The sequence below is a fragment of the Bidens hawaiensis genome, unplaced genomic scaffold (genome assembly GCF_021521415.1).
Source record: "Bidens hawaiensis isolate Kalapana, Puna unplaced genomic scaffold, B.hawaiensis_p1.1 tig00001484_1, whole genome shotgun sequence".
In the NCBI taxonomy this organism is placed as follows: Eukaryota; Viridiplantae; Streptophyta; class Magnoliopsida; order Asterales; family Asteraceae; genus Bidens; species Bidens hawaiensis.
The window spans coordinates 92,695-116,938 of record NW_027491084.1 but is presented as its reverse complement, the minus strand read 5'-3'; the positions used below and the strand labels follow the sequence as shown (position 1 = coordinate 116,938).

General features: G+C 35.8%; 1 pseudogene; it reads left to right on the top strand.

Moving 5' to 3' along the window:
- Positions 1-443: 443 nt before the first annotated feature.
- On the top strand, positions 444-24,244 carry LOC143580362 (uncharacterized; annotated as a pseudogene).

Here is a 24,244-nt window from a genome sequence, read left to right as displayed (position 1 = left end):
AATGTTTCCGTCGTTATCCTCGTCAAATAAAAAAAGAAAAAAAGAAACAAGACCGATTCCAATTCATTTGTGATCAAACGAACACATCAAAAAATGGAATGGGATTTTAATTCCTTCAAATTCCAATTCCTATTGGAATGTTTAGATTCCAAATCCAATTCCATCCAATTCTAAATCCTATGCAAATTCCAATTCCAATTGGCCATTCCATTCCGTGAAACGAACGCGCGTAATTAGTAAAAGTTTAAGAACGAAATGAAATATATAATTTAGTCTAGAGTCTATTAATTTGGTTAGTCAGTTTAAAAGCTATATTGAGGCGAACTGTACGTGCTTGATAAAATTGTTAGAATTAAAGGACGTGACTACATCAAGGTTGGTGTTCTAGTGATTCCATTCCAGTTAGTTTAATCACTAATCGTTGTGATATTGTAGCCGAAAAGATGAGACACCCGAGTACAAGTGATGATCATGCAATTCCAGCCCCCTACCATCAGCAGTAACAAACTATCATTCTGATTCCTGAGCAGCTAGTTCCATCACCCGAGCTTCCAACACCGAATATACCTCGTTTTGATTTACTTGGTAATTTCTCACTGAGTGAAACTTTTTGTTACTCCTATATCGTGTAAGATATGCTAATAGGTGTTTCGATGCCTGTTTTAAATAATCACATTTAATTAGAAACTTTGTTACACTTCTTTTGTTTGAAGTCTCTCATGCTGAGTGTGAAATGTAATAACAAACAGAAGGTCATAGAGAGAACTACGTCGATGTTGGCGTTCCACTATATGAAGCAGCAATTAAAGGAGATTGGAAGGCCGCTAAAAGAATTCTTGACAAACAGCCAGATCTGTTACGTTTTGCTATCACTGAAAATTGCGAAACGCTGCTTCACATTGCAGCGTCAGCAGAAAGCACCAAGGCTGTGAAAGCATTTGTAATAAATCTAGTAAATTTGATGGATAAAAAAGATTTGGAGCTACAGAATAAGAACTACGATACCGCCCTTAGTTTGGCAGCTGCAGCTGGAAATATGGAAGCAGCAAAGACAATGTTGGAAAAGAATAATGGATTGATTGAGATCCCTAACAAAGACGGAATGATGCCACTCTATATGGCAACTTTATTTGCAAAACATAAGATGGTGAGGTATTTGTATGGAATGTCTAAGAATATGGCCGACGATTTTTGGACAGATGCTAATCGGGGCTGGGTCCTTCAAAAGTGTGTTGAAGCTGAAATTTTTGGTGAGTAACTTTATAAGTTGGTATTTCTATAAAATTGTTCTTTTAAACTAACCATAAATTCTTTTGTAGATGTTGCCCTAAACATAGTTACTGATCGCCCAGAACTAACTTTAAAGAACAGGTTACTTACGGATGTTCTCTTAGCCATGGCACAGAATACTCATGCATTTAATGTAATAAGACCAAATGTTGTCTTCAGAACCCTCAAGTCAAGTAAGTATATTCGCACTACTCAATTGTCTTTGCTTCATTCAGATAAGTTAATTCTAATTAAAGTCAAAGTCCGGGTAAAAAATAAATTGGTTAAGGCTAATAAGTTTATGGTTAAAGGTCAAGAGTCCATGTCTAAGCAAGAGTTAAGCATGGCCTAGCTTATGCGGTTATTGAGTCATTAAAATAGAGATTCAATTTCATAGTTTAGGGTAGCTTGCTTTCAAGGTTTGTAACTATAATTAGGGGTTGGTGTAGGAATCCGTTCGCGTATAAAAATAAAACACTTTTAATAAAATGATTACAATACAGAGAATCAAACCTATCTAGGAAAGCAAGCAAATTACAATACAAATTACACCGGAAAAAATCAAAATTAAAATACAATTGAAATAAAATAATGCAAGAAAGGTGTAAAAGAAGAATGGTGTCGTGGTCTTTGTGGTCGAGGATCGTGTTTTACACGGGGCCCTTAAAACAAATTCTAGGTCTCTCCCCGTTTTGTTTCCCAGGGTACAACGGACTAAGCAATATGTACTGTCGGGAAGGGCTCTAGCACCCGAATAGTACCTTAAAGAAAATGATGAAGATGATCAAGAATGTTGGAATTTTTTAGGGAGAAAGTTGAAGAAAACACAAGAGAGAATATGTTATTTTGTGTGTCTACAACCAAGGAGCTTCCTTGGTATTTATACTAGTAGAAAGTTGAAACCATTCAACCATCATTAAAGAAAAAATTGAAACACCCCAATCAACATTAACCAATGTATTTAAATTTTGACCAAAACTTAATGACATGTTGAATGGTCTTGACTAAATCAAAGGTGTTTCAACTAATCATATAATATAAAAGAATTCAAAATTAGAATATTTTATTTACAGAAAAATTTTCCAACAGTTGGGAGTCTGTAATGTTTGGTTTTTTTCTTTTGTCATGTTTATAAAAAGATTCCTTGTAATTACGACAAAAAACAGAGTTCATCTTTGTTTTTCCGGTGCCAGTTTTCTAACAATTGGTAAAAGAGCAATAAAGATCAAGTTAGAAGTGAAGATAAATTAATATCATCAAGGAAAAGAAACTGCAAGTGGTTCGAACAGTTGGAATGGCTGCGATCTATGAGAGATCATTCAGAAGATGTGTGTGAGACAAATTATATTCATGAGATACAACATGGTTGTTAGGAGAGGCAATGCGGATGCGACAACACATACACACACATAAATGTTAAGCATGCAGAAAAGAAAATATAAACAACACAAGAAGTTTAACGTGGTTCAGTCCCGGATGAGAACCTAAATCCAGAGGCTGCAATTAAGTTTATTTCTTATTAGCACAGAACCAAGATTGCGGTTACATGATTGGATATATATATATATATATATATATATATATATATATATATATATATATATATATATATATATATATATATATATAACAAACAAGATTACGATTAAACACCTCTAGGAACCAAATTCAGGTCTCCTAATCAAACCGGCCCATAGGCCTTCATAACCTAGCAATATCCCACTTGAAGGCCTTCCGGCAAATTCTAGCCTATGTCCAAGCAAACAACAATCCCAATCACCTAGTAACTCTAATATTTAGTAACAAAAATCCTATGAACCGTTCTACAAGATAAGATTTCAAATAATATAAGTCATCCAAGCCTCCGGTTCCTGAAAACAAGTTAAGATTTCAAAAATCAACCTAGTTGCAATAGCCTTGCATCAGTTTTTTGAAAGGCCCATTGAAGCTCCTGAGGGCTTTAATCAGGTCATCTCTCAACGGCTCTCACTTACTTGCACTATTGGCTCTAAAGATTCTAGAGGATAAACATTCTCCAAATACAACAAGTAATATGAAGAAAAGCTTTACCATACAGATTCCTGGTCTTCAAACCTAACGGTGTTTTGAACCCTACCCAGAACACTCCCCATGCTCCCAACTGTTCCCAAAAACCCTGACCTGGTTTAACTCTAAACACTATCAACTGACATCCACATGGCACTAGGATTAACACTTGCAAAATGAATCCACTTAGATATACCTGATTCGCGAGCTAGACTTTCCTACTCGGAAGTTGGTTCGCTTCTTCTAGCGATTCACAAACCCGTACCTTCCTAAACTCATCATCTAACATATTCTCCGGTGCTTCATTGAAGTGAGTGACAAGAATGAACCATACCCGTATCTTGAACCCAAGAGTCTTCATTGCCTTCACTGGGTCACAATGCATCAACATAGACACATCATAGAATTCAAATCATTTGGACATCGACTCTTCAAATTCCCTTTCTACATGTAGCACTCCAAGTCAACTATGCCCAACTCCCATTGCCCCAGTAATCTCAAATCATGCCAGACTAATACTCCATGAAATGAATCCCAATCGTACTTCCCTAGAAGTTGATTTCACCCTGCACAAGATCTCATGTCTCCTTAAATGTTATACCAGTGATCACTACCAAATAAGATATAACTTCACAGTTCCAAACGAACAAGAAGTAATAATCACAGTTCCAAACCAACACGTAGACGGTGTTAACAACAACAGATCTTTCATGGAAAGCAAGAGATACTAAGAGTTATATTATCGTGCACATAATCGGTTAACACAAACCCTATCCGAAAGGTCTTCAGTTCACATCACTTGCCACTAATATCGGTTTTCACTTAAGTCATCCGCAACATGCCTACCAGTTCCATTTTCTCTAGTTAATCCATCATTAGTACCTTATCTAATTTCCCTTTGAAAAATTAATCAACCAAAAAACCATAATCGTGTAACATTCCATTCACAACAATCCCATCATCAGCTGAAGCAATAACAAACAAGAACACTAAAAATAATGAACATACACAACAATGGCATGGGTCTGAACTCAAACGCTGGATTCTCATATAACCCGGTTCCCTAGTTTATTGTTAACAATGAACAATCAAGAAATCGTATTTGAGATTATTTTAAAAGCCAAAACAAGATTTCCAAACCCTAACCTGTTAACCCGGTCAAATCCATGGTCTCTTTCACCAAGAACCCTAAGCGGCCAAATAAATTCAGAAAATTGAAATACAAAAAAAAAAAAAAAGGTTTCAAGAAATTAACTTAGGTACTCCTTTTGATTCAACCTTCTCCCATTGCAATCTAGCTAGCGAACACTGACCACAAATCCCAACGAACACACATCTACAGACCAATCCATAAATAATTTGAACAACAAACCCAAATCAGAACCTGATGATTCAAGAGTTTTTAACCAAACCATAATCGATAATTTTTAAAGATTTAAACCTAGTACATCTCGATAAAAAAAATACAAAACAAAACAATAACCTTTATTTGTATTTCAACCTAGATCGTAAATACACATGAAGAAATATGGTTTTTTTTTTCATTCACATTTATCTATGAAAAACCAAAATTCTTGTTTCGATAGTAGCAAAATAAGTAAATCAAAAAACATCTATTTTTTTTACTGTTGTGTTGTTGCAATTTCCAAAGAAATAATCCAAAAATTACGTAAATTTTTTGTTTTTGCATTCTTGAATGGCAAACAGTGAGGAAAGAATAAACAGTGATGAATTCAATTGAAAATATTCCCAGCTTTATCAGAGGGCTTTATCGGTTTCGATTTGCAACCCCCAGAACCTTAATCAGAATCTTCCAATTAATCGTATAGTGAATGGGTAAATGAACCTCTGCAAATTGTCTAATGCAAAACCGTGTGTAAGAATTAGCTAGAAGCTCTGATACCACTTCTTAGGAACAAAGCAGCACAAAGCGAAAGTGAAAACACAGATGCACAAAAGATAAACATGCTAAAACAAAAATATAAATTACAAGAAATTTAACGGGGTTTGGTCCTAGCAGGAGACCTACAGCTACGGGCTGCAACTAGGGTTTTTTTTTCTTATTAGCACGAATAAAAGATTATAGTTACGGGTGTGATACATACACACAATATACAAGCACACACACACACACACACACACACACACACACACACACATATATATATATATATATATATATATGATAAACAAGATTAGGATTAAAAACAACTAGGAACCAAAATAGCGCCACCCACCCTCCCCTCCTAATAAAACTGGCCAAAAGGCCTTCATACCCCAACAAAAGGTTTGGGTTGGTTGGGGATACAATCGAAGCCCGACGAGAATTGTCGAGGCAACTGACGAAGAGACTGACATGAGTGATTCAAGTTGTGAAAGGCGAACCTATGTGAGACAAAATTAAAGAATGGGTGAAACGGTGAAGAATGTGCATGAGGCAGGTTGGTTGTTGTGCAAGTAGAACTAAAGGAGATTCCTGTGTGAGGTAGCAATCTATATTGGTGAGAAGCTGAGTTATCCTAGTTATCAATGAATATGGCACAAGGTCAAGGTTGTCGTCGAGTAGGTGCAAAAGTACAGGTTCAAAAGCCTAGCCACATGTCATTTCAATACGAGAAACTGATGTCAACCTATGCCCTGCTAGTCAATTATCGTCGAAATTATCATATCTTCATATGAGCTAAGAAAGGCCACAAATCCTATGACAGGAGGAGTAAAGATAGTAAGGAAAAAAAGGCAATGGAAAAGACATTGATATTTCATTAAATTCAAGAAGATGTTTTTCTTCAAACCGATAAGTATACAAATGCTAAGGATGTGTGAAATTCACTTTAGGTTTTGTATTTGGGAACAACGAAGATTAGGAAGGGCAGGCTACAAACACTTAGAACCAAGTTGGAGATGATGGATTTGGAAGAGACTAATATTGTTGAAGAATTTGTTGATAAGTTGACTGGTGTTCCATCAAGGTGATGTGGTAACCCAATCACCAAAGCAAAAGCAAGCAAATACGTTATATTAAAGGCTTTGACGCTTTGTAATGTGATGTGAACAATACTTCTCTGTGTTAAATGCCTTTATTAGATTCAGGTAAGGTATGGCAACACCTTTCACTAAAAAGTTAAGGCTCAATCCTGCAACTTAGAAAGAGTAGATAAGATCTTCCTATTCAGCTTCAATGTACCATTGTTTAGCACAAGCCACTCTAGAAAATAAGCATCATCAGTAGTAAGGTAAAACTTGGAACTTTCAGAACCTTCACCCTTTTGAACACTCATCTCTTCTTCCGTATCCGATGAAGTATATTTCTTCGTCTTCTTCACCGGTTCCAGAAGTGGTAGCATTTTTCTTACCTTTGTACGTTGAAACTTCAGTAGCATCCATTATTTGCTTGGCTTGCTTAATTTGGAAACACAAGTAAGCAAAGGAATGAGAACATAAACCTTATCTGATCATCACTTAGATCGATGAAAAGAAGATCATCATATGTGGTACTTGTGAAAGCCACAACCAACCTCCTTCTAGAATGAAGAATGGTTGAAGACTTGACAATCTTAGAACTTGAAGTAAAAAATGTTGGTATGACCAACATTAACTCAAGGACCAACTTCTTAACGAACGTTTTTTGTATGAACCAACACACCCTCCTGGCCATAGGAATATCCTTGGTGCCAAACTTCGCATTAGAGTTATTAGTAGACTTCACAAAGTCGAGAGCACTCATTTATGAAAAATAAAGAAAGAGTTAGGATCTTTATCACAGTTAAATCACAAATATAAAGAAAAAAGGGCATACGCTTCCATTAACAGAAAGCACGAAATCAAGACCAGGTTTATCCAACAAAGTCCTTAGGCCCAAAGCCACGAGTACCCTTTCAGGGAAAGGGTGAATCCAAGTTAAACAATAATGCATATTTTTCAACAGCACTTCATCTAACTCATCAATCGAAGTGTGACATCCAATATCGGTTGGCAAGGAGAACAAAAACCTTATTTATAAGGAGGTGGATACCTTCGTCATCATAACATGTTTTGGGTGCTTAATGGTAGTGGATGAGAGGAGAACCCCAAAGTTAGGTGGAAGTAGTATCAGGATGGAAGTCTTCACTTGGGCAACCTAAAGCAAATATGTGAGGTGATGGTGGTATGTCCCGGCCAAAGCGAAAAATATTATGGTGTGGCGGTAGATGTGCTTTTGCAGATAGTATCAGAGCCAGGGCTGGACTAGTGGTGTTAGGCCCCATGATGATGCTGAACCCCAAAGTGGGGTGGGTTGTGGCATCCCACATCAGTTGGGGAGGAGAACAAAGCCTTCTTTATAAGAAGGTGGATCCATTCCCCATCATAACGCGTTTTGGACGCCTAATGGTAGTGGATGAGAGAAGAACTCCACCGTTAAGCTTGTTCAAGTCCAAGTAGTATTTGGATGGGTGACCTCCTAGGAAGTCTTCACCCTGGCAACTGAAAGCAAATTCATAAGGCGATGGATGTACGCACCGGCCGCCAAAGCGGACAATATTATGGTGCGGTGATAGCTGGGTATTACACGAAGGCTCCTTGTCATTCAAAACAACATTAGACATTCTCCAAACCATTTTGAAGGGGCGCGATATACTTCGACACCCAGAAAATTGGTGTTTCTAAACAAGATGCGATGAAAAAAATCAAAGAAACCAAAGAACCCTCAGCTAAATATTTACGAAAGGTATATCGATCGCTATTTTTCTTTAAATTAAAAAACCAACGAAAGATAAGATGTGCGGTTCATGACCAAAAGAACGACAAAGAACTTAAAAATGAACGATTCTAGCAACACCCATCGGAGAGATTTTCCCAAACTTCAAACAATAATACTCTTAACACATTTAAAACAGACATCGAAAAATGATATTGAAGGTTTGACCAAATATTAGAGTAAAACGCAATACATCCATTAGAACAACGATGGATTGAATGATCAGGACCAGTTGCTGTTGAATTTGACAGGGGATCAATACCGAATTTGAGGTGGGATGCATCAACTTTGGTCTGAGTTAACCAAGATCGGACAATACTTATATCTTTCTTTGCACCAACGAAACAAAAAAGAAAGGTAAGAAACGTCTTTAAGAAAGAAGAAGAAATGCAAAGATGGAGATGGAATTGAAAAGACTGATGAAGTTCTAGGGTTTGAGATGGGTAAAGTGAACAATCTAGTGAAAATGATGTAATGGGAGGATTTGTGTTTTAAAAAATCATATAGCCCAAATATCATATAATCACGAGCGCCGAATGTTCACATAGCCATCATAACCACCTAAAACCTTGCAAAACCATCACATCGATCCGATATGAATTAACTACAATAGCAAAGTGCTTAAGCACTCAAGCGATAAAGAGCTCAAGTGTTATAGTGCTAGCGATAAAGCAAAAACAAGCGCTCAACCATTAAAGCTTATAAAAACAACACCACATGATAAAGTTCTTGGAAAGGAGATGAGTGGGTGGGCCAAAAGGCCCTTCAGTGATCCAAATAGATGATTAATGTCAGATGCCACTATCACATTGTTATGGTAACCTCTGACTTGGGGTTGATGACGGGGGTACCCGATCACCAAAGCCAAAACAATTAAATATTTCATCTTGACGGCCTTTACGCTTCGACGCATTTTGTTTTGATGTGGTACTTCTCATATGCCAAACTCTCTTTATCAGAAAATAGGGTGGCCAACACAGATACTCAACCATAGATTATTCTCCAAGTAAAGTAAGACATCTCCTTTCACTAAATAGGTAGGGTCAAACCTGCAACATAAAAAAGTAGATAAGACCTTCTGCTCAAGCGATGAGCTGGCTTTATAGCTCGGCTTGAACAGTAGTTTCTCTCTATAATAGATGGACTTAGGTCCTCTATTATCACCTTCAAAGAATAGATATGAACTTATTTTGACCCGTTCAAGCTATCAGGATCCGGGGTCTTCTAAACCATCCTTAGCCACTTACATTTTTTTAGCAACACAAGGTATAAAATCTTGTGTCTTCTCTTGAAAATGAAATACTCGCGAGGAAGTTCCTAAATTAAATACCTAGAAAATATCTACCAATCATGGTCTCAAATGACCAACACTCAGGGAGATTGAATCAATGTTTTCTTGGAAGGGTTAGTGGGTTAGCTAATGGCTTATAAGGAGAGAGTGAAAGCCCAAGAATATTCAACTGAATACACAAAAGGTAAATTGTTGTTCACACGTGATGATTAACAGGTCAATGGAGGGTGGCAATTGTGACGATTGTACCATGCTGTCAGAGAGTTCTAGGTAAAGGAAGATGCCATGAACGACAACCTAGCAACTACAGATAGGAACATTGTGAGAGAAGAGGCAAATAGCGGGTCAAGTGATATAGGTGTGAAGATTTTGGTGACTTTGCATTTAAGTGTCCAAAGACAATTTCAAAAAATGAAGAAGCCTATCTAGCTATGAAGGATGAAGACCTAACAATGTTGTGAAGAACAAAGTGACTAAACTGGAATTAAGGGGTGCACAGTAACTTAATTGTAGTCGAAGTCTAGGTTTAAAAAAAAAAACTACTAAAGGATGATAAGTTAATAGTCAAGAGTCAATGTCTAACCAAGAATTAAGCATGGGTTTATTTCATACAATTATTGAGTCAATGAGAAAGAGATTATAAGTTGTTTTAGGGTAATATGTGGTGATTTGCGTTCTTCGTAATTATATATATATATAAAAAAGAAGTTATTGTAGTTACCACAAAATACAGAGGGTTATCTTTGTATTCCTAGTCAATTTCTAACACATTCTACCATTTAGACATAAATACTCATTGTGCTTAACTGCTTATGCCTTATTCTTAATTAACTTAATCTATTAGCTTCAATAAAACACTTTTTTTTTCTTCCTTTCCATGAATTTTCTAAATGATTTATATGTTAAATATTTTACTAGAACCATACTGTATCACATAATCTTGTATAAAACCAAAAAACGAGAAGAAAATGGTGATCAGTTTCGTGTATGGATTATTGGAGCTTCTGCTAGTACCTTTAATGTATATAAAATTACGAAAGTTTAAAACAAAACCGTTAGTGTTTTGCCTAGATAATTATCAACAACTAATAGCCAGCTTCATACGTCAATTTTACACAGAGTTTGTGATATGATATATGGTCTTCTTGGCTCTTGTTTTCAGCTTTTGCAATGTTTCATGCGAAGTTACAGTCTGGTGAAAAAGAAAGTGAAGCACTGCAGTTATTAAAAATAGTTTGGAAAAAAGTTGCCACAATGGGTAAGAGCGATACTGATGACATAATCACAGGGCCACCTCTAGAGGAGAACAATACAACTAAATACCCATCACGAGTGCTCTTTCTTGCTGCTAAAATGGGCAACACAAGGTTTTTAATTGAGCTCATTCGCTTATATCCTGATCTGATATGGAAAGTAGATGACAAAGGGAAAACTATATTTCACTTAGCGATCAAACGTCGTCATATAAAGATCTATAAGCTACTTCATGAGATTGGTGCTATGAAAGATTTAATAACCCCTATTGAAGACAACAAAGGCAATAACATGTTGCATATGGTTGCAAAGAGTGCTAAACAAAACCGATTACAAAATGTGTCTGGAGTTGCTTTTCAAATGCAGAGAGAGCTATTATGGTTCAAGGTAAATATTAATTTTCAATCTTATGCATCATCTTTCTTTCTACACGAGTCCACGTTTTCATAAGTATAAAAGTTTCCAAAAAAGTTAAATCTTTCGTTGATCGTAATTAGAATAAATATAAATGGATACAAGAAACTAGCCTAGAATCAAGGGATTGATTACAACATAATAGGTAATACAATAACTATACAATAGTATCCAAAATTAACAAATTAATTCAAATGTTTCAATGTCATCTATTTGGAGGTAAATTACTAATATGCTCCTGCAAGATGGATGATCGACAGAGTAGTCTAATCTTGGATACGAGATTATGAAAACGTGGTTTGAGCAGCGGTTTGGTGAGGGCGTCGGCAATTTATCATCGTCGGAAATGTGAGTAACACGTATCGTACCTTGTTAGACCTTTTCTCGTACAAAGTGGAAGTCAACAGCAAGGTGTTTCATGCGGGAGTGAAAGGCCGGGCTAGCAGAGTAGTGTGTCGCACTTAAATTATCACAATAAATTGCTGGTGTGATAGCAGATTTGTATCCAAGTTCTGATAATACAGACATTAACCATTAAACTTATGTGGTGGTGGAGGCGATAGCCTGAAATTCAGCCTCGGTGAATGACCTTGCCAAAGTCAGTTGGCGTTTAGAGCTCCAAGCAACCGGGTTTGAACCAAGATAAACAATATTGCATGTGGTGCTGCGGTATGTAGATTTGTCACTCGCCCAATCAACATCTGTAAATGCATGGAGATGTAAAGGAGAGTTGTGTTTGAATAATAGCCCGTGATGCAGCGTACCGTGAAGATAACGTAACAACTGCTTGAGGGCGGCCCAATATAAGTTGGTGGGACAATGCATAAACCGGGAAAGTTTATTAACCGCAAAAGAAATGTCAGGTCTCGTGGAAGAAAGATATTGCAATGCCCCAACGAAAGCACGATATTGAGTCGGTGATGGGAGAGGTGCGCCTTCGTGAGGGTTGAGATGGTCCGAGAATGACATGGGGGTAGATGCCGGCTTGCAATCACTCATGTTTGCTTTGGTTAATATATAAAGTCTATATTTTTGATTGTGACAGAAATAGACCTTTGGTGTGAGGAAGGACCTCCACACCTAGGAAATAAAAAAGAGAATCAAGATCTTTGAGAGAAAAGTGAAAGGAAAGAGAGGATATAAAACTGTTTATGTGTGAAGGATTTGGGTTGGTGACGTGTGTGAATATATATATAAATTTGGATAAAAGTTCCACACAAATCGGGTTTTAAAAATAGGTTTTCACCTACAACTAAACCACACACGAAAGGCAAGTGTACCTATCGTTTGTAATAAAGTGTCGGCAAGAACCGAGTGTCAATCCATGGATACGGTAATTTTCTAGTACTAAATCTTTGTAAATGACTAACCGAACAAAGAAATCTTAATTTGAGTTTTTAACTAACTAAACTAGCATATAATGAAAACAAAGCAAGTAAAAATACAAGAAACAATCAATCCAACAAGACTACCTAGACACGCATCCACTCTACTAATGTGATAAAATAGTAATGATATGGTAAACATCATGAATCTAAACATAAATACTAGATTACAATCAAGCAACCTAATACTAACAAATAATCATCATGAAGGGCTTCCAATCAAGAATTAAACATAGACTAACTTGTTTGTCAAAACAACAAAGTCTCATAATCAAAGGAAAGCTAGCATGAACAACATTCTAACCACCTAAGATTACACTAAATTAGCTAAACTCATGAATTAAACATCAACTTATGAAACTTTAACTAGCAAGTTATCACCAAGTCAAGAATCATAACAACACTCATCAATTTTCCAATATCAAGTGTAGGGTTTCATGCTCATCAATAATCTTATAACCAAACTAATCTTTACTAGTCATTCATAACTTAGCAATGTAAACAAAGAAAACATGAACATTCAAAGTTTACAAACAAACATCTAGAACATAGTTTTCCAACATGAATGCCTAAACATTTGTAAGACTAACAAGGTATGCAATTCTAACAAGCATGAACACCATCAATATCAACTCATAACTTCAACATTTCCTTGAAAGAAAACCAAATTACCATAACCATACATAGATAAAAATCACAATAGTAAAAGTTTCAATAATGTCTAGATAGTAAAGGTCTTAGCCCATAAGGCTTATTACAACTACAATCAATCTAAAAATAAGCTTACAAAACATGCTCTTAAACATAGAAATGCAAACCAAAATCAAGAAAGGATTGAAGGATGGAATGATGAATCTTATGTTGGTGGAAGCCTCCAAGAATCCCCTAAAATTGCTGCACTTGATTGAGAGAAAATCCCCAAGATTCCACCCACAAAAATGAGGATAATGGATGTGTATATATGCTATCTGGACGTCTAGCACGGGCACTTGCACAGGCTTGCACGACCGTGCCTATTTGTGGAAAGTCAACCATTGGCTTTAATCTGACCAAAAAGTCAGATTTCTCTGTTCTGGCATAGTCATCGGCACGGGCCCGCACGGCCGTGCAGGTCATGCACGGGCATCCGCACGACCATGCACGGTCGTGCACTTTTTGAATTCTTGCGGCACTGGCTCCGGCACTGGCAAGCATGGTCGTGCGGGGTCGGCACTGGCAAGCATGGTCGTGCAGGTCTGGCAGAATGCTTATTTTGTCCCCGAAACGCCCCCTTTTCATGTTTTCTTGGTCGGGCGGGTGCCCGGACCTGCAAATTCACAAATAACTCAAATAAGTACCTAAAACAATGAATTTGCATGAAGTTCGGGATAAATATGAAGGTAATTTGATGCAATAAGATATACACTTTGTGTTACATCAGTTGTTAAGGACAATATCGTCAACATAGACTAAAAGAAAAATTGGAGATTGAGTGGTGTGATTGACAAAAAGATATGAGTCGGAAATCGTAGGTTTGAAGCCAACGGAGAGAAGGTATGATTTTTTGTTAATCATACCAAGCACGTGATGCTTGGTGAATACCATAGATGGCCTTCTTTAATTTGCATACGTGATACGGAAGAGAAGGATCGGTGAAACCGGGTGATTGAGCCATAAAGACATCCTCATTCAATGGGCCTTGAAGAAAGGCGTTGTTGATGTCAAGTTGAAGAAGACACCAATTCTTAGAAGTGGATAAAGAAAGAACGAGGTGAAGGGTGGCTGGTTTAATGACCGGGCTAAATGTTTCAATAAAATCGTTCACAGACCCTCCCAATTTCAGTCTCTCAACTTGTAAATGATTTGTTTAAGTCCCAGATTTCCAACGAACTTTGCATGAACGACCTTGACAACAAAACACATGATTTTGAATAAAACAAGGTTTAACAAAATATCTACGAACATAATAAAAGTTTAAAATCTTTTTGGCATTTTCATATATTTTAAAAATAACGAAAATATATACATAATATTTTGAAGTTGAAAAAAAAAATAAAACAAAAATAAGATAGGAGTAAAGATGAAATTAATATTATATATCAAAAATATTTACTTTAAACGTTACTAAATTATTTTTCTAAGAAAGTTCACAACATGGAATCACATTATCTGTTAACCTTCTAGATCACACTTCTATTTGGACATTATTATGCCAAGAACCCAAAGTCGATTATAGATATAATTTGTCCACTTTAAACTTAACAAGTATTTTGATGTCAACATGATACATTAAGGTACAATTAGGCACAATGCTTGTGTGGTCCCCATTTAATCTGACAAATAACAGACTCCATCATACCTCAGGCTTAATTTGCTTTCACATGTCACCTCAACTTGACTTAAACCTTTTTTATTTGATCACAGTAATCTTATTAACACACTTGACACTTTGACTTTATGCACTTGAAACTTTGTACACTTAACTCGATCTAGAAAGATTAAAATAAAGCAGAAGTTCAGGCCATAACAATCAGGTCGGATAATACCATATTATCGCGCAGAGAAAGTCCAAGGCTTGAACAAAAGAAAGAAAATAAAACAAAGCAGAAGATTCAGGGCCTTAACAATCAGGTCGGATAATACCATATTATCGCGCAGGAGAAAGTCCAAGGCTTGAATCAAAATAAATGAAGAAATAATGCAGAAGTTAAAATTCCTAGAACTGACTCTTTTTCTGACTCTTTTTCTTGATTTTTCTTTTTCTTTTCTGACTCTTTTGTTTTTCTTTTTCTTGCTTTTCTTGACGCTTTACTTGACTCTTTTCTTGACTCAATAAAAATTAAAAATGACACTGATTTTTCATAAGACAAGTGTGATAAGGTAATCCGAGGCTTGGGTATGACATGTTTAATTGCATTTCAGCCTTCATTAATATGACTTTAGTTGGAGTCGGCAACCGCTTCATAACGTGTAACCACTAGCTTAGGCAGATATTTAAGTTTATATCACTGTGACACTTACTCATTTGTCAAGCTTATCTACACATCAAGCAATGATCTTGTTGGCTTTTGATCTACTCTTTTCATGTGCTAGAATCGTTAGAGATAATTTCTTATCATTTTCCAATGGTCGGATCAATTTCTCAAAATTTTAAAAATTTAAAATATCCACTTCCCTCTAAGCAGGAGCTCCCTCTAAACGGGACAATTCCTTTTAGATTTTCTTAAAAGTAATATAAAATCTTTTTGGTAAATCAAATGATTTGTTTTTGCTTTTCTTAAGATGAATTGAAAATCTTTTTGGTGAGTTAAACTTAACTCATTTTCTCCCTCTAAAATTGTGACATATTTGAAAAATATTTACAATTTTATATACAAAAAGATAGATAGGTTGTTTTAATCAAAATTGATCATGCCAAACGATTCGACCAGAAATTCAAATCGGGTATGATTGATGGTTTTAGTGAAAAGGTCAGCAAAGTTGTTCAGATGGACTATCTTAAGCATGCATTATCACATTGTATGACAAAGTTGAAGAGATTCAAACCGAGATCCAACAGCTGTGCTGGATCCATAACTTGAGAGAAGTAGTTGAACGAGGTTAGTTGAGAAACGCTCGAAAGTTGTTGTTGAACCATTTAAACAAGGCTTCCCTCCTTTGAAGTTTGTCCTCCTATGTCGCTTATGAAAGACTCGAATCCGCCATCGTATGGTTTAGCATCAAATAGCAAGGGTTCGTCTCCCATCATATGCCGGGTGCAATCACTATCTAAGTAGCTAATACTATTGATAGTCCTCCTTGATTGACCCTGCATGCACTAAGCGTTCAAATTGACATGGGTTCCCAGGATACTTTTGTCCCGGGAAGGTCAACCGTAAATCGACCAAACTTGATTTTATTTCCTGAAAACCATTTATTTGTTGGTGGAGCCTCACTTGATGAAGAACAGTCCTTAGGAATCCAAGCAAAAACTTATTCCTTGGTTTTGTTAATTTTGGACTTTTCTTTTCTTGATTTTGAAACTATTTTTGGTGAATCCTCAGACTTTACAGTCTTAGGATCCTTTTTGTTTTTATCCTTTTTGGATTTCCAAAAGGGTTTCCTTTTGTGTTTTACTTTATTAACTTTGGATCTCACATCCATTTCACTGGGTTTATTATCAGCTTGATCAGTCCCGGGCTACTGAAAGCTCCTTTTGGGGACTGACTAAGCCGCCTTTGAATATCAATTTGTTGCTTGAACCAGTGCTTGCAATGTCTTTCAAGGTGAGAAGAGTGACCACACACAAAACAACACTTTCTCCTCGGAGTGCCAAAGAACTCATCTGAACTGTAATGTGGTTGGTGTGGTGGGAAAGGTGATCCATGGAAAGGAACATTATTATAAAACACATTTGTAAAATATGGATCAACAAAATTTTGTTGATAATGACCATAGTAGTTGTTATCACAGAAGTTGTATGACTGAGGGTTTTCTTAATTGATTGGTTGTTTGAGAAAATGATCGTTTATTTGGTGGAACATATTTACAAGAAGTACTTGCCTTTTCATTTTCAAAAACTTTGCTTTTACATGAATTATCCTCAGTCTCATAACTTGATGATGAACAACTTGATATGTTCACCTCAACAGGCCTACTTTCGTTGACACATTTTTCAACAAAAGTTTCATCACAAACGGCTTCATAATCTGAGTCAGAAGAAGAACATTCATTTTCATTGCAAACGTTTGTACAACTATCATCACTTGAATTTTCATAAAATACATAATTTGACCTTGACTTTAAACTTCCCAACATAGATTCACAAACTTTATTACAAACTGGATTGTTAATAGTTTTGGTTAGATCCACACATGATTCAAAACGTGGTTCTAACTTTCTTTTAGCTTACAACCTAGGTTAACACATTCACCACCATTTACATCACCAGCTGCTAACAAGACACATTGATATCAGATTTATCAGATGATGGGACTGGAGCAGCAGTTTGAGAGGCAGCAGGAACAAATTTCACAGGCGTTGGTATTTTACCAACCCCGTATTCCATTTCTTCCTCTGGAAAAGTATTATAGCTAAAGTGGGGTAAACTGGTGTAGTTATAATTGAATGGTGGTAGTACGGCAGTGTAATCGTACCCCAACCTCGCTTTAACTTTAGTACTTCTCTGGGCTCCAATAAGATCATCTAACTTCTTAGATGATGCCTCAAATCTTTCGACTTGTTTTTCCTTTTCTTTCTTATCAGTAACTTCGAGTTTTAATGTTTCTTAATCTCTTCTTTTAAATCATTTATTATGTCCTTATAGTAAATGACATTGTGTTTTTCTCGAAAAATTTCAAGTCTAAGATTGGCTACATCATCGTGATGAGTTTTGATCTTTTCAGTGTAGATTTTATCGGCTTTTACATATTCAGTGTTCAACTGACGAAGTTTTGCATTTTCTTTCAAAACTTCGTCTTGTAAGTATCTATAGTATGTAACCTTGTTAACACATGCTTCCGTGCAAAGATTTCGTTTTACCTCATCAAGGTGTGATGCACTAGAACCGGCAGTAAAAGATGAAGAGGCTTCATTGTTTGCAGTGAAAGCCATGCTAGCCATATTCAACGGATTCTGCAGCTCTTGAAACTGTTCGTCCCAATCCATACCGGTGTGAACTTCTGTTTGAGAAACAAGGGCTCTTGAGTTTGAGCTTGAGCTGCCCTTATGTGGACGATTCCCGATTCTTGGAACTGAGTTGTTTGCCTTTTGATCCTCAGGCCTCTTTCCAGCAGCTTTTGAATTCTCTTCATCAGTTACTTCTGTCACCTGTATATCGTTTGTTGGTTTGGGAGGATTCGTGCATGCTCTGGCAAAGTGACCCATCTCTGCACAATTGTAGCATCGAAGCTTGCTCTTGTCGAAACCAATTCGCTTTCGATCGGAATCATTAAAGCTGTCCTTTCCGTAGGTTTTGATGAAGTTGGTGGCCCTTTGCACAGCCATGGCCATCTGATACCTGATGTCCATTTTCTCAAGATCCTTTTGATTGATGTCTTTCAAATCACCTATCTTAAACTGAGCCGGTAACAGATTCCCTTGCAATAGCTCTTCATGACAAGACAAAAAAGCTTTAACGAGTGTCACATTTGAATCATTCAGCATGGGAATGGCTTCATAATAGCTGGAGGGCTTGTTTGCTTGAGGTTTTGTTACAGAAATTCCATGTGCCTTCAGAGCTTGAGCAACTGCACTGCCAACTGCTTTTTGAAACGAACTTGCACTGGATGGAGTTGATGGGTTGCTGGTGTTGATAAAAGCTGTTGATTGTGAAGGAACAGTTGGTGAGTACTTGGGATTGGTCACGGGATATACATTTTGTTGGGTTTTGCTGACAAAAGCTGTTGGCACACTTGAAGATGTAGTGCTTACTCCGGCTTGATTCAGAGAATTCATGTGATTGTTCATCCTCATCTGTTCATCCATTTCGAATGATTTGATAGTGGATATTAGTTCACCGTTAGTCATCCCATTCAGATTTGTGGTTCTCTTGATAGTTGTTGTGTTTACACTCCAACTGTAAGGCAAAGAGTTCATCAACTTGTGATTCACCTTAGTGTTGGGAATGTTAACACCTGCAGCTCTTACTTTGACCATGAGCTTCTCAAACCTCTTCACTAGTCTAGCACAGCCTCACCCTGACGATGGTTGAACATGTTGAATTCTTCCTTCAATAGTGCTTTCTTGTTTTCTCTAATTTCAGCATTTCCTTCAACCATCTCAACAAGAGCTTCCCATAATCCCTTAGCACTTTTGTGTTCCCGTAGTGTCTCTGTGATTTCATTTGAGAGACAAACTGTTAGCAACAGAAATGCTTTCTTGTCTTGTGCTAACTTATCCATATCATCTTGATCATAATTCTCAGGTGCCTTTGGTTGTTCCCCAGCATCAGTGTGAGTTACTGGAACATAAGGACCCTCTTCAAAACATCTCATCAAATCAGTTTCAGTTAATGAGATGAAGTTCATGAACCTCCATTTGAAATCAATAAAATTATCATCTAAGGTCATAAACTTAGGAGGTTTTTGAGGTGTTCCCACTTGATTTTCTAATAGTAAATAACCCTTCAACAATTCTGAATCAGTACTAGCCATGGTATAAGCCTTCAACAAAGCTCAATCTTCAAAACAGTCAACTTTGTTGCTTAAACAGCTTCAAGCGAAGTGAAACAGCTTCCAAGCGAAGCAAAAAAAAATCCAAGCGAAGCGAAAAAATCCAAGCAAAGCGAAAGGATTCCAGGCGAAGCGAAAGAATCCAAAAAGCAAATCTTCCTTGGGATCTGTTCCACCCACTTTTGTCAGTTCAAGTACGATGTTTGGTACAAGGCTTGAGCGAAGAGAAATTTTTATTTTTTAAACTAACAAACTTGAACCCCGTAAACACCATTCTTAACACTTAAGACATTTACCAAGAACGTTTCTAAGACATTTTATGAAGTTTTTGCCAATTCTTTTTGTATTTTTGATAATTTTCTTTGTCAAGAACACTTGAACACTTATTTTCTTCTTTTCAAGATCAAAACCCAAGGTTGTGATCCAAAAACCTTCAACTAGTGAGCCGAAGCTCTGATACCACTTGTAGGTCCTCTAGATGGATCTCAAGACTTGACTCGGATCAATCCGTGTTGTTGGTTAGCGGAAATCACCAACGACACTCGGATCTCGAATCTTAGTTTGTTTGGTTTATTTTCTAAAAGAGAGAAAAGGAGAGAAGTGGGTGAGAGAATTTATTTCCTTAAGTTGTGAAGAGTTAGAAAAGGTTATGGAGAAATGGGTAAAGTGCCCTTTATATAGGGTCCCCATTTCTCCAAACTTTACATAATAAACCTACAAAATAAACGTACCGAGTACGTACTACACCGAAAAAAGCAGAATAAAACGACATATACAATCCTAAAAACAATATATAATATTTGCCCTACAAATGCGTTAAGAGAATCGGATTTTCTTTTAAGTGGGTAAATCCAAGTGTATTTATTATAATTATAAAAAAATTATATAATATTCATAGCCATCATAAGAAATAATGGGAGAAGACCATACATCCGAAAATACAAGTTGTAACGGTGCATTGGAAGTGATAGATGTGACATGGAAAGGGAGCTTGTGGCTTTTATTAATGCAACAAGAATTGCACGAGTCATTGAAATGAGAAATAGACGCCACAATAGAAGATAAATGTTTTGACACTTGGGAATGCGGGTGTCCGAGACGGTGATGCCACAAGGATGATTTGTTTTGTTGGACATGAAAAGCAAAAGGTGGTGATTTTGGGTGTAGTTCATAGAGCCCGTGTGTAGCTTGTCCCCGAAGAAGAGGGAGATGGGTGTGGCAATCCTTAATAACAAAATTAAGAGAGGAGAAATGGATTGTTATATTATTATCAAGGCACAAGCGTGAGATTGATAAGATATTGCGAGATATAGATGGAACACAGAGAACATTATGTAAAATGAAAGATGTATTTTTAAGATGAAGTGTTAGAGAGCCAACATGAGTGATATTAAGAGACGAACCATCACCGATGATGAGTTCTTGGGTACCACCGTATGGAGCAAGGAAAGACAAAGCATTGGCATCATTAGTGATGTGGTGTGAGGCACCACTATCAAAGAGCCAAGGGCGATTCCCGTTGTTTATAACATCTGCAGCGGACATCATATGTGTTTGGGGTGGGTTATTTTGAGGGTCTTTTGGTAGTGGTGGCAAGTAAATATGTGGATACATGTTTATAAAGGCATAACATGAAGACAAAGGATGGCCTATAGTAAAACAAAATTGACATTTGCTTTGAAAATGGGGGTTGTTGGTAGAAGTTTGTGAGGTGAACGCTTGGTGTGGGGTGGGTAAGAGTTCCATGCTTTGAGAACAGTTTTGGAAAGGGATGGTTGCGATATGTAAAGCGCTTCCAGAATACATGGTGGCAGGAAAAAATGTGACGGTAGATGTGATTAGAAGGAGAGAAAGGCGGGGATCAGAATTTTGGAAAAGTTTCCACCTAAAGTTAATCTTTCATTCATCGTAATCAGAATAAATATAAATGGATACAAGAAACTAGCCTAGAATAAAGGGATTGATTACAACAAGTAATATAATAACTACACAATATTATCCAAAATTAACAAATTAATTCAAATGTTTTAATGTCATCTGTTTGAAGGTAAACTACTATTAGTAAGATCAATTTGGATGTCAAATATATAATAAAAATATGTTAAATTGGTTAGTTCTGATGCCCACTAAAACATATATACTATATAGTCGATATCGCCGATATGTCACCGATATCTCAGTGATATACCGGTTATCGGTCCCTGACGATATATAAGTCAGAATATCGGTTTAGAATATCGGTACCGATAATATCAATGATATTGACCGATATTGGACTAATATTTGACCGATATATCACCGATATTCCCGATATCAGTGTTTTAAGTCTTAAACTCTTAATTATCAACTTTTTGTGTTTAATGTTATTGTTATAAGTCTTAATCAAGTCTTACTTGTTAAGATTGTTAGTGTTTTGCAAATTCAAAAAATTAATTTGTTAATGGTAGAAGACTATACTGAATTATTAATGTTAAATTGCTAAATATATGAATTTTACATGATATTTAAATTACTGATATCTCACTGCAATAACCGCTATCTCAGATATCGGTCCTTGACCGATACCCGATATTTTCCCGCATTAACTGCTTAGCATATATATATATATGTGTGTGTGTGTGTGTGTTTTCCATTTTATGAGAGAAATAAGATTACTGCGAGAAAAGAATATGGACTACTAGTTTTATTTTAGGTTTTAAATGTTTAAAAATAAATGAAAAAAATATAAACGCAACAACAAATGCATTCTCTCTATTCAATTAATACAAATAATATAACCATAATAAATCTCTCTCTAATTAATATACCTAACTAATTTAACTATAATACTTAAAAAGATAAAAACACTAATTTAGTTTTATATATAATTTATTTACCCCCTCTTCATTTATCCAACAAAAATATAATTTACTTATATAATACTATTTCTTTTTATTAAAAAAATAATTTTTTTCAACTCAATTTATTAGCATATATCAACACGTAACTTTTAACAATAAATATTAAAACATAATATTTTTTTCAATTGATATACTTAGAAAAATTATTGTGATAAATATTAATAAAAAATATCATTCAAATGTGTCCATTAAATATAAACAATAAATATACAATCTACACAAAATTATATAGCCTACAGTTGTTAATGTATGAATAAATGGTATTTGCGTGGGATAAAATTTTCGAGTGTAGGTTATATGTTTTTCGTGTATAGGTTATACGTTTTCGTGTGCGCGCGTAGTATATTGATGCTGAATTTTGTGTGTCGGTTATATTTTTTTCATGTGTAGGTTTATATGTTTTCTTATTCTTAGAACAAGTATATGTTATATTTTTTTTGTGTAGGTCATATTCTTTTTGTTGATATTTAATGGAAACACATGTAAGATAGTTTTTTGTACTATTCATTACAATGTAACTACATGTTGATGGATATTAATATATTGAGTTGTAAGAAATTGGTTTTGGATAAAAAGAAATTTTAATGTATGAATAAATTGTACTTGTGTATGATAAAAATTCAAGAGAGAAAAAATAAGTTAAAGAAATAAATGAATTATTAATGTTTTCTAATTATAATAATTTGATTAGTTATATTAATTGAATAGATAACTATTATATTTATTAGTTATATCAATTGAAGAGAGAGCATGCATTAATACTTTTCTCATTTATCTTTAAGCATTTAAAATATAAAATAAAACTAGTGATCCATATTATTTTTTCACAATAATTTTATTTCTCTCCTGAACTAACCCCTATATCTATACATATATATATATATATATTACCTTCTAAATTATTTTATTTGATAAATAAGATATCTATTGTAATATGATAGTTTTATGAAATCACATGAGGTAATTGATGGTTCAAGTCTCATACTGGACAATGCAATAGCAGGACGATTGGACGAGTGGGTGTATGCTACCCATTCTAAAAACACATAATCACGTTTAATGGTCTATCTTTATTTGGAAATTTTTTTAGATAGTTCAAAAACGTTTCACTGAAAATTTTCTTTTTTTGATTCGAACCATCTTTACGGATGAAGAAAACGATTCAATTCATTAAAATGACTTGATATATGTGGCAGGAGGTAGAGAAAATGATCCCACCAAATTATAGGCAAAGGAAGAACAAAGATGGTAAAACACCGCAAGATGTGTTTACAAAGACACATGCCACTTTATTAAAAGAAGGAGGGGATTGGATGAAATATACGGCATCTCAATGCATGGTGGTTTCAACCCTCATTGCCACTATTGTCTTTGCAGCGGCTTTTACACTTCCTGGAGGATACAACCAAACCACCGGTATTCCTTTTTTCCGCAAACAGCCATCTCTCATTATCTTTGTGATCGCGGATGCTGTTTCTTTAATATGCTCATCAACCTCGGTTCTTATTTTCTTATCTATCCTCACATCACGTTATGCGGAACATGATTTTTTGGAGTCCTTACCAAGAAAACTAACGAATGGTATCGCAACACTATTCCTCTCTATTGTAACCATGATGGTTGCATTTGCTGCGAGTTTCTTTGTACTTTACGATAAAAAGTTAGAATGGGTGCCAAACACTATTACCTGTTTGGCTGGCATTCCGGTGATTCTATATGTCACACTGCATTATAGTCTTTTCAGGGATGTTTATAAGTCGGCATTCGGATCTAAATATCTCTTTGGGCATTGCAATAGCAAGCGTGTTCTTTACTATTAA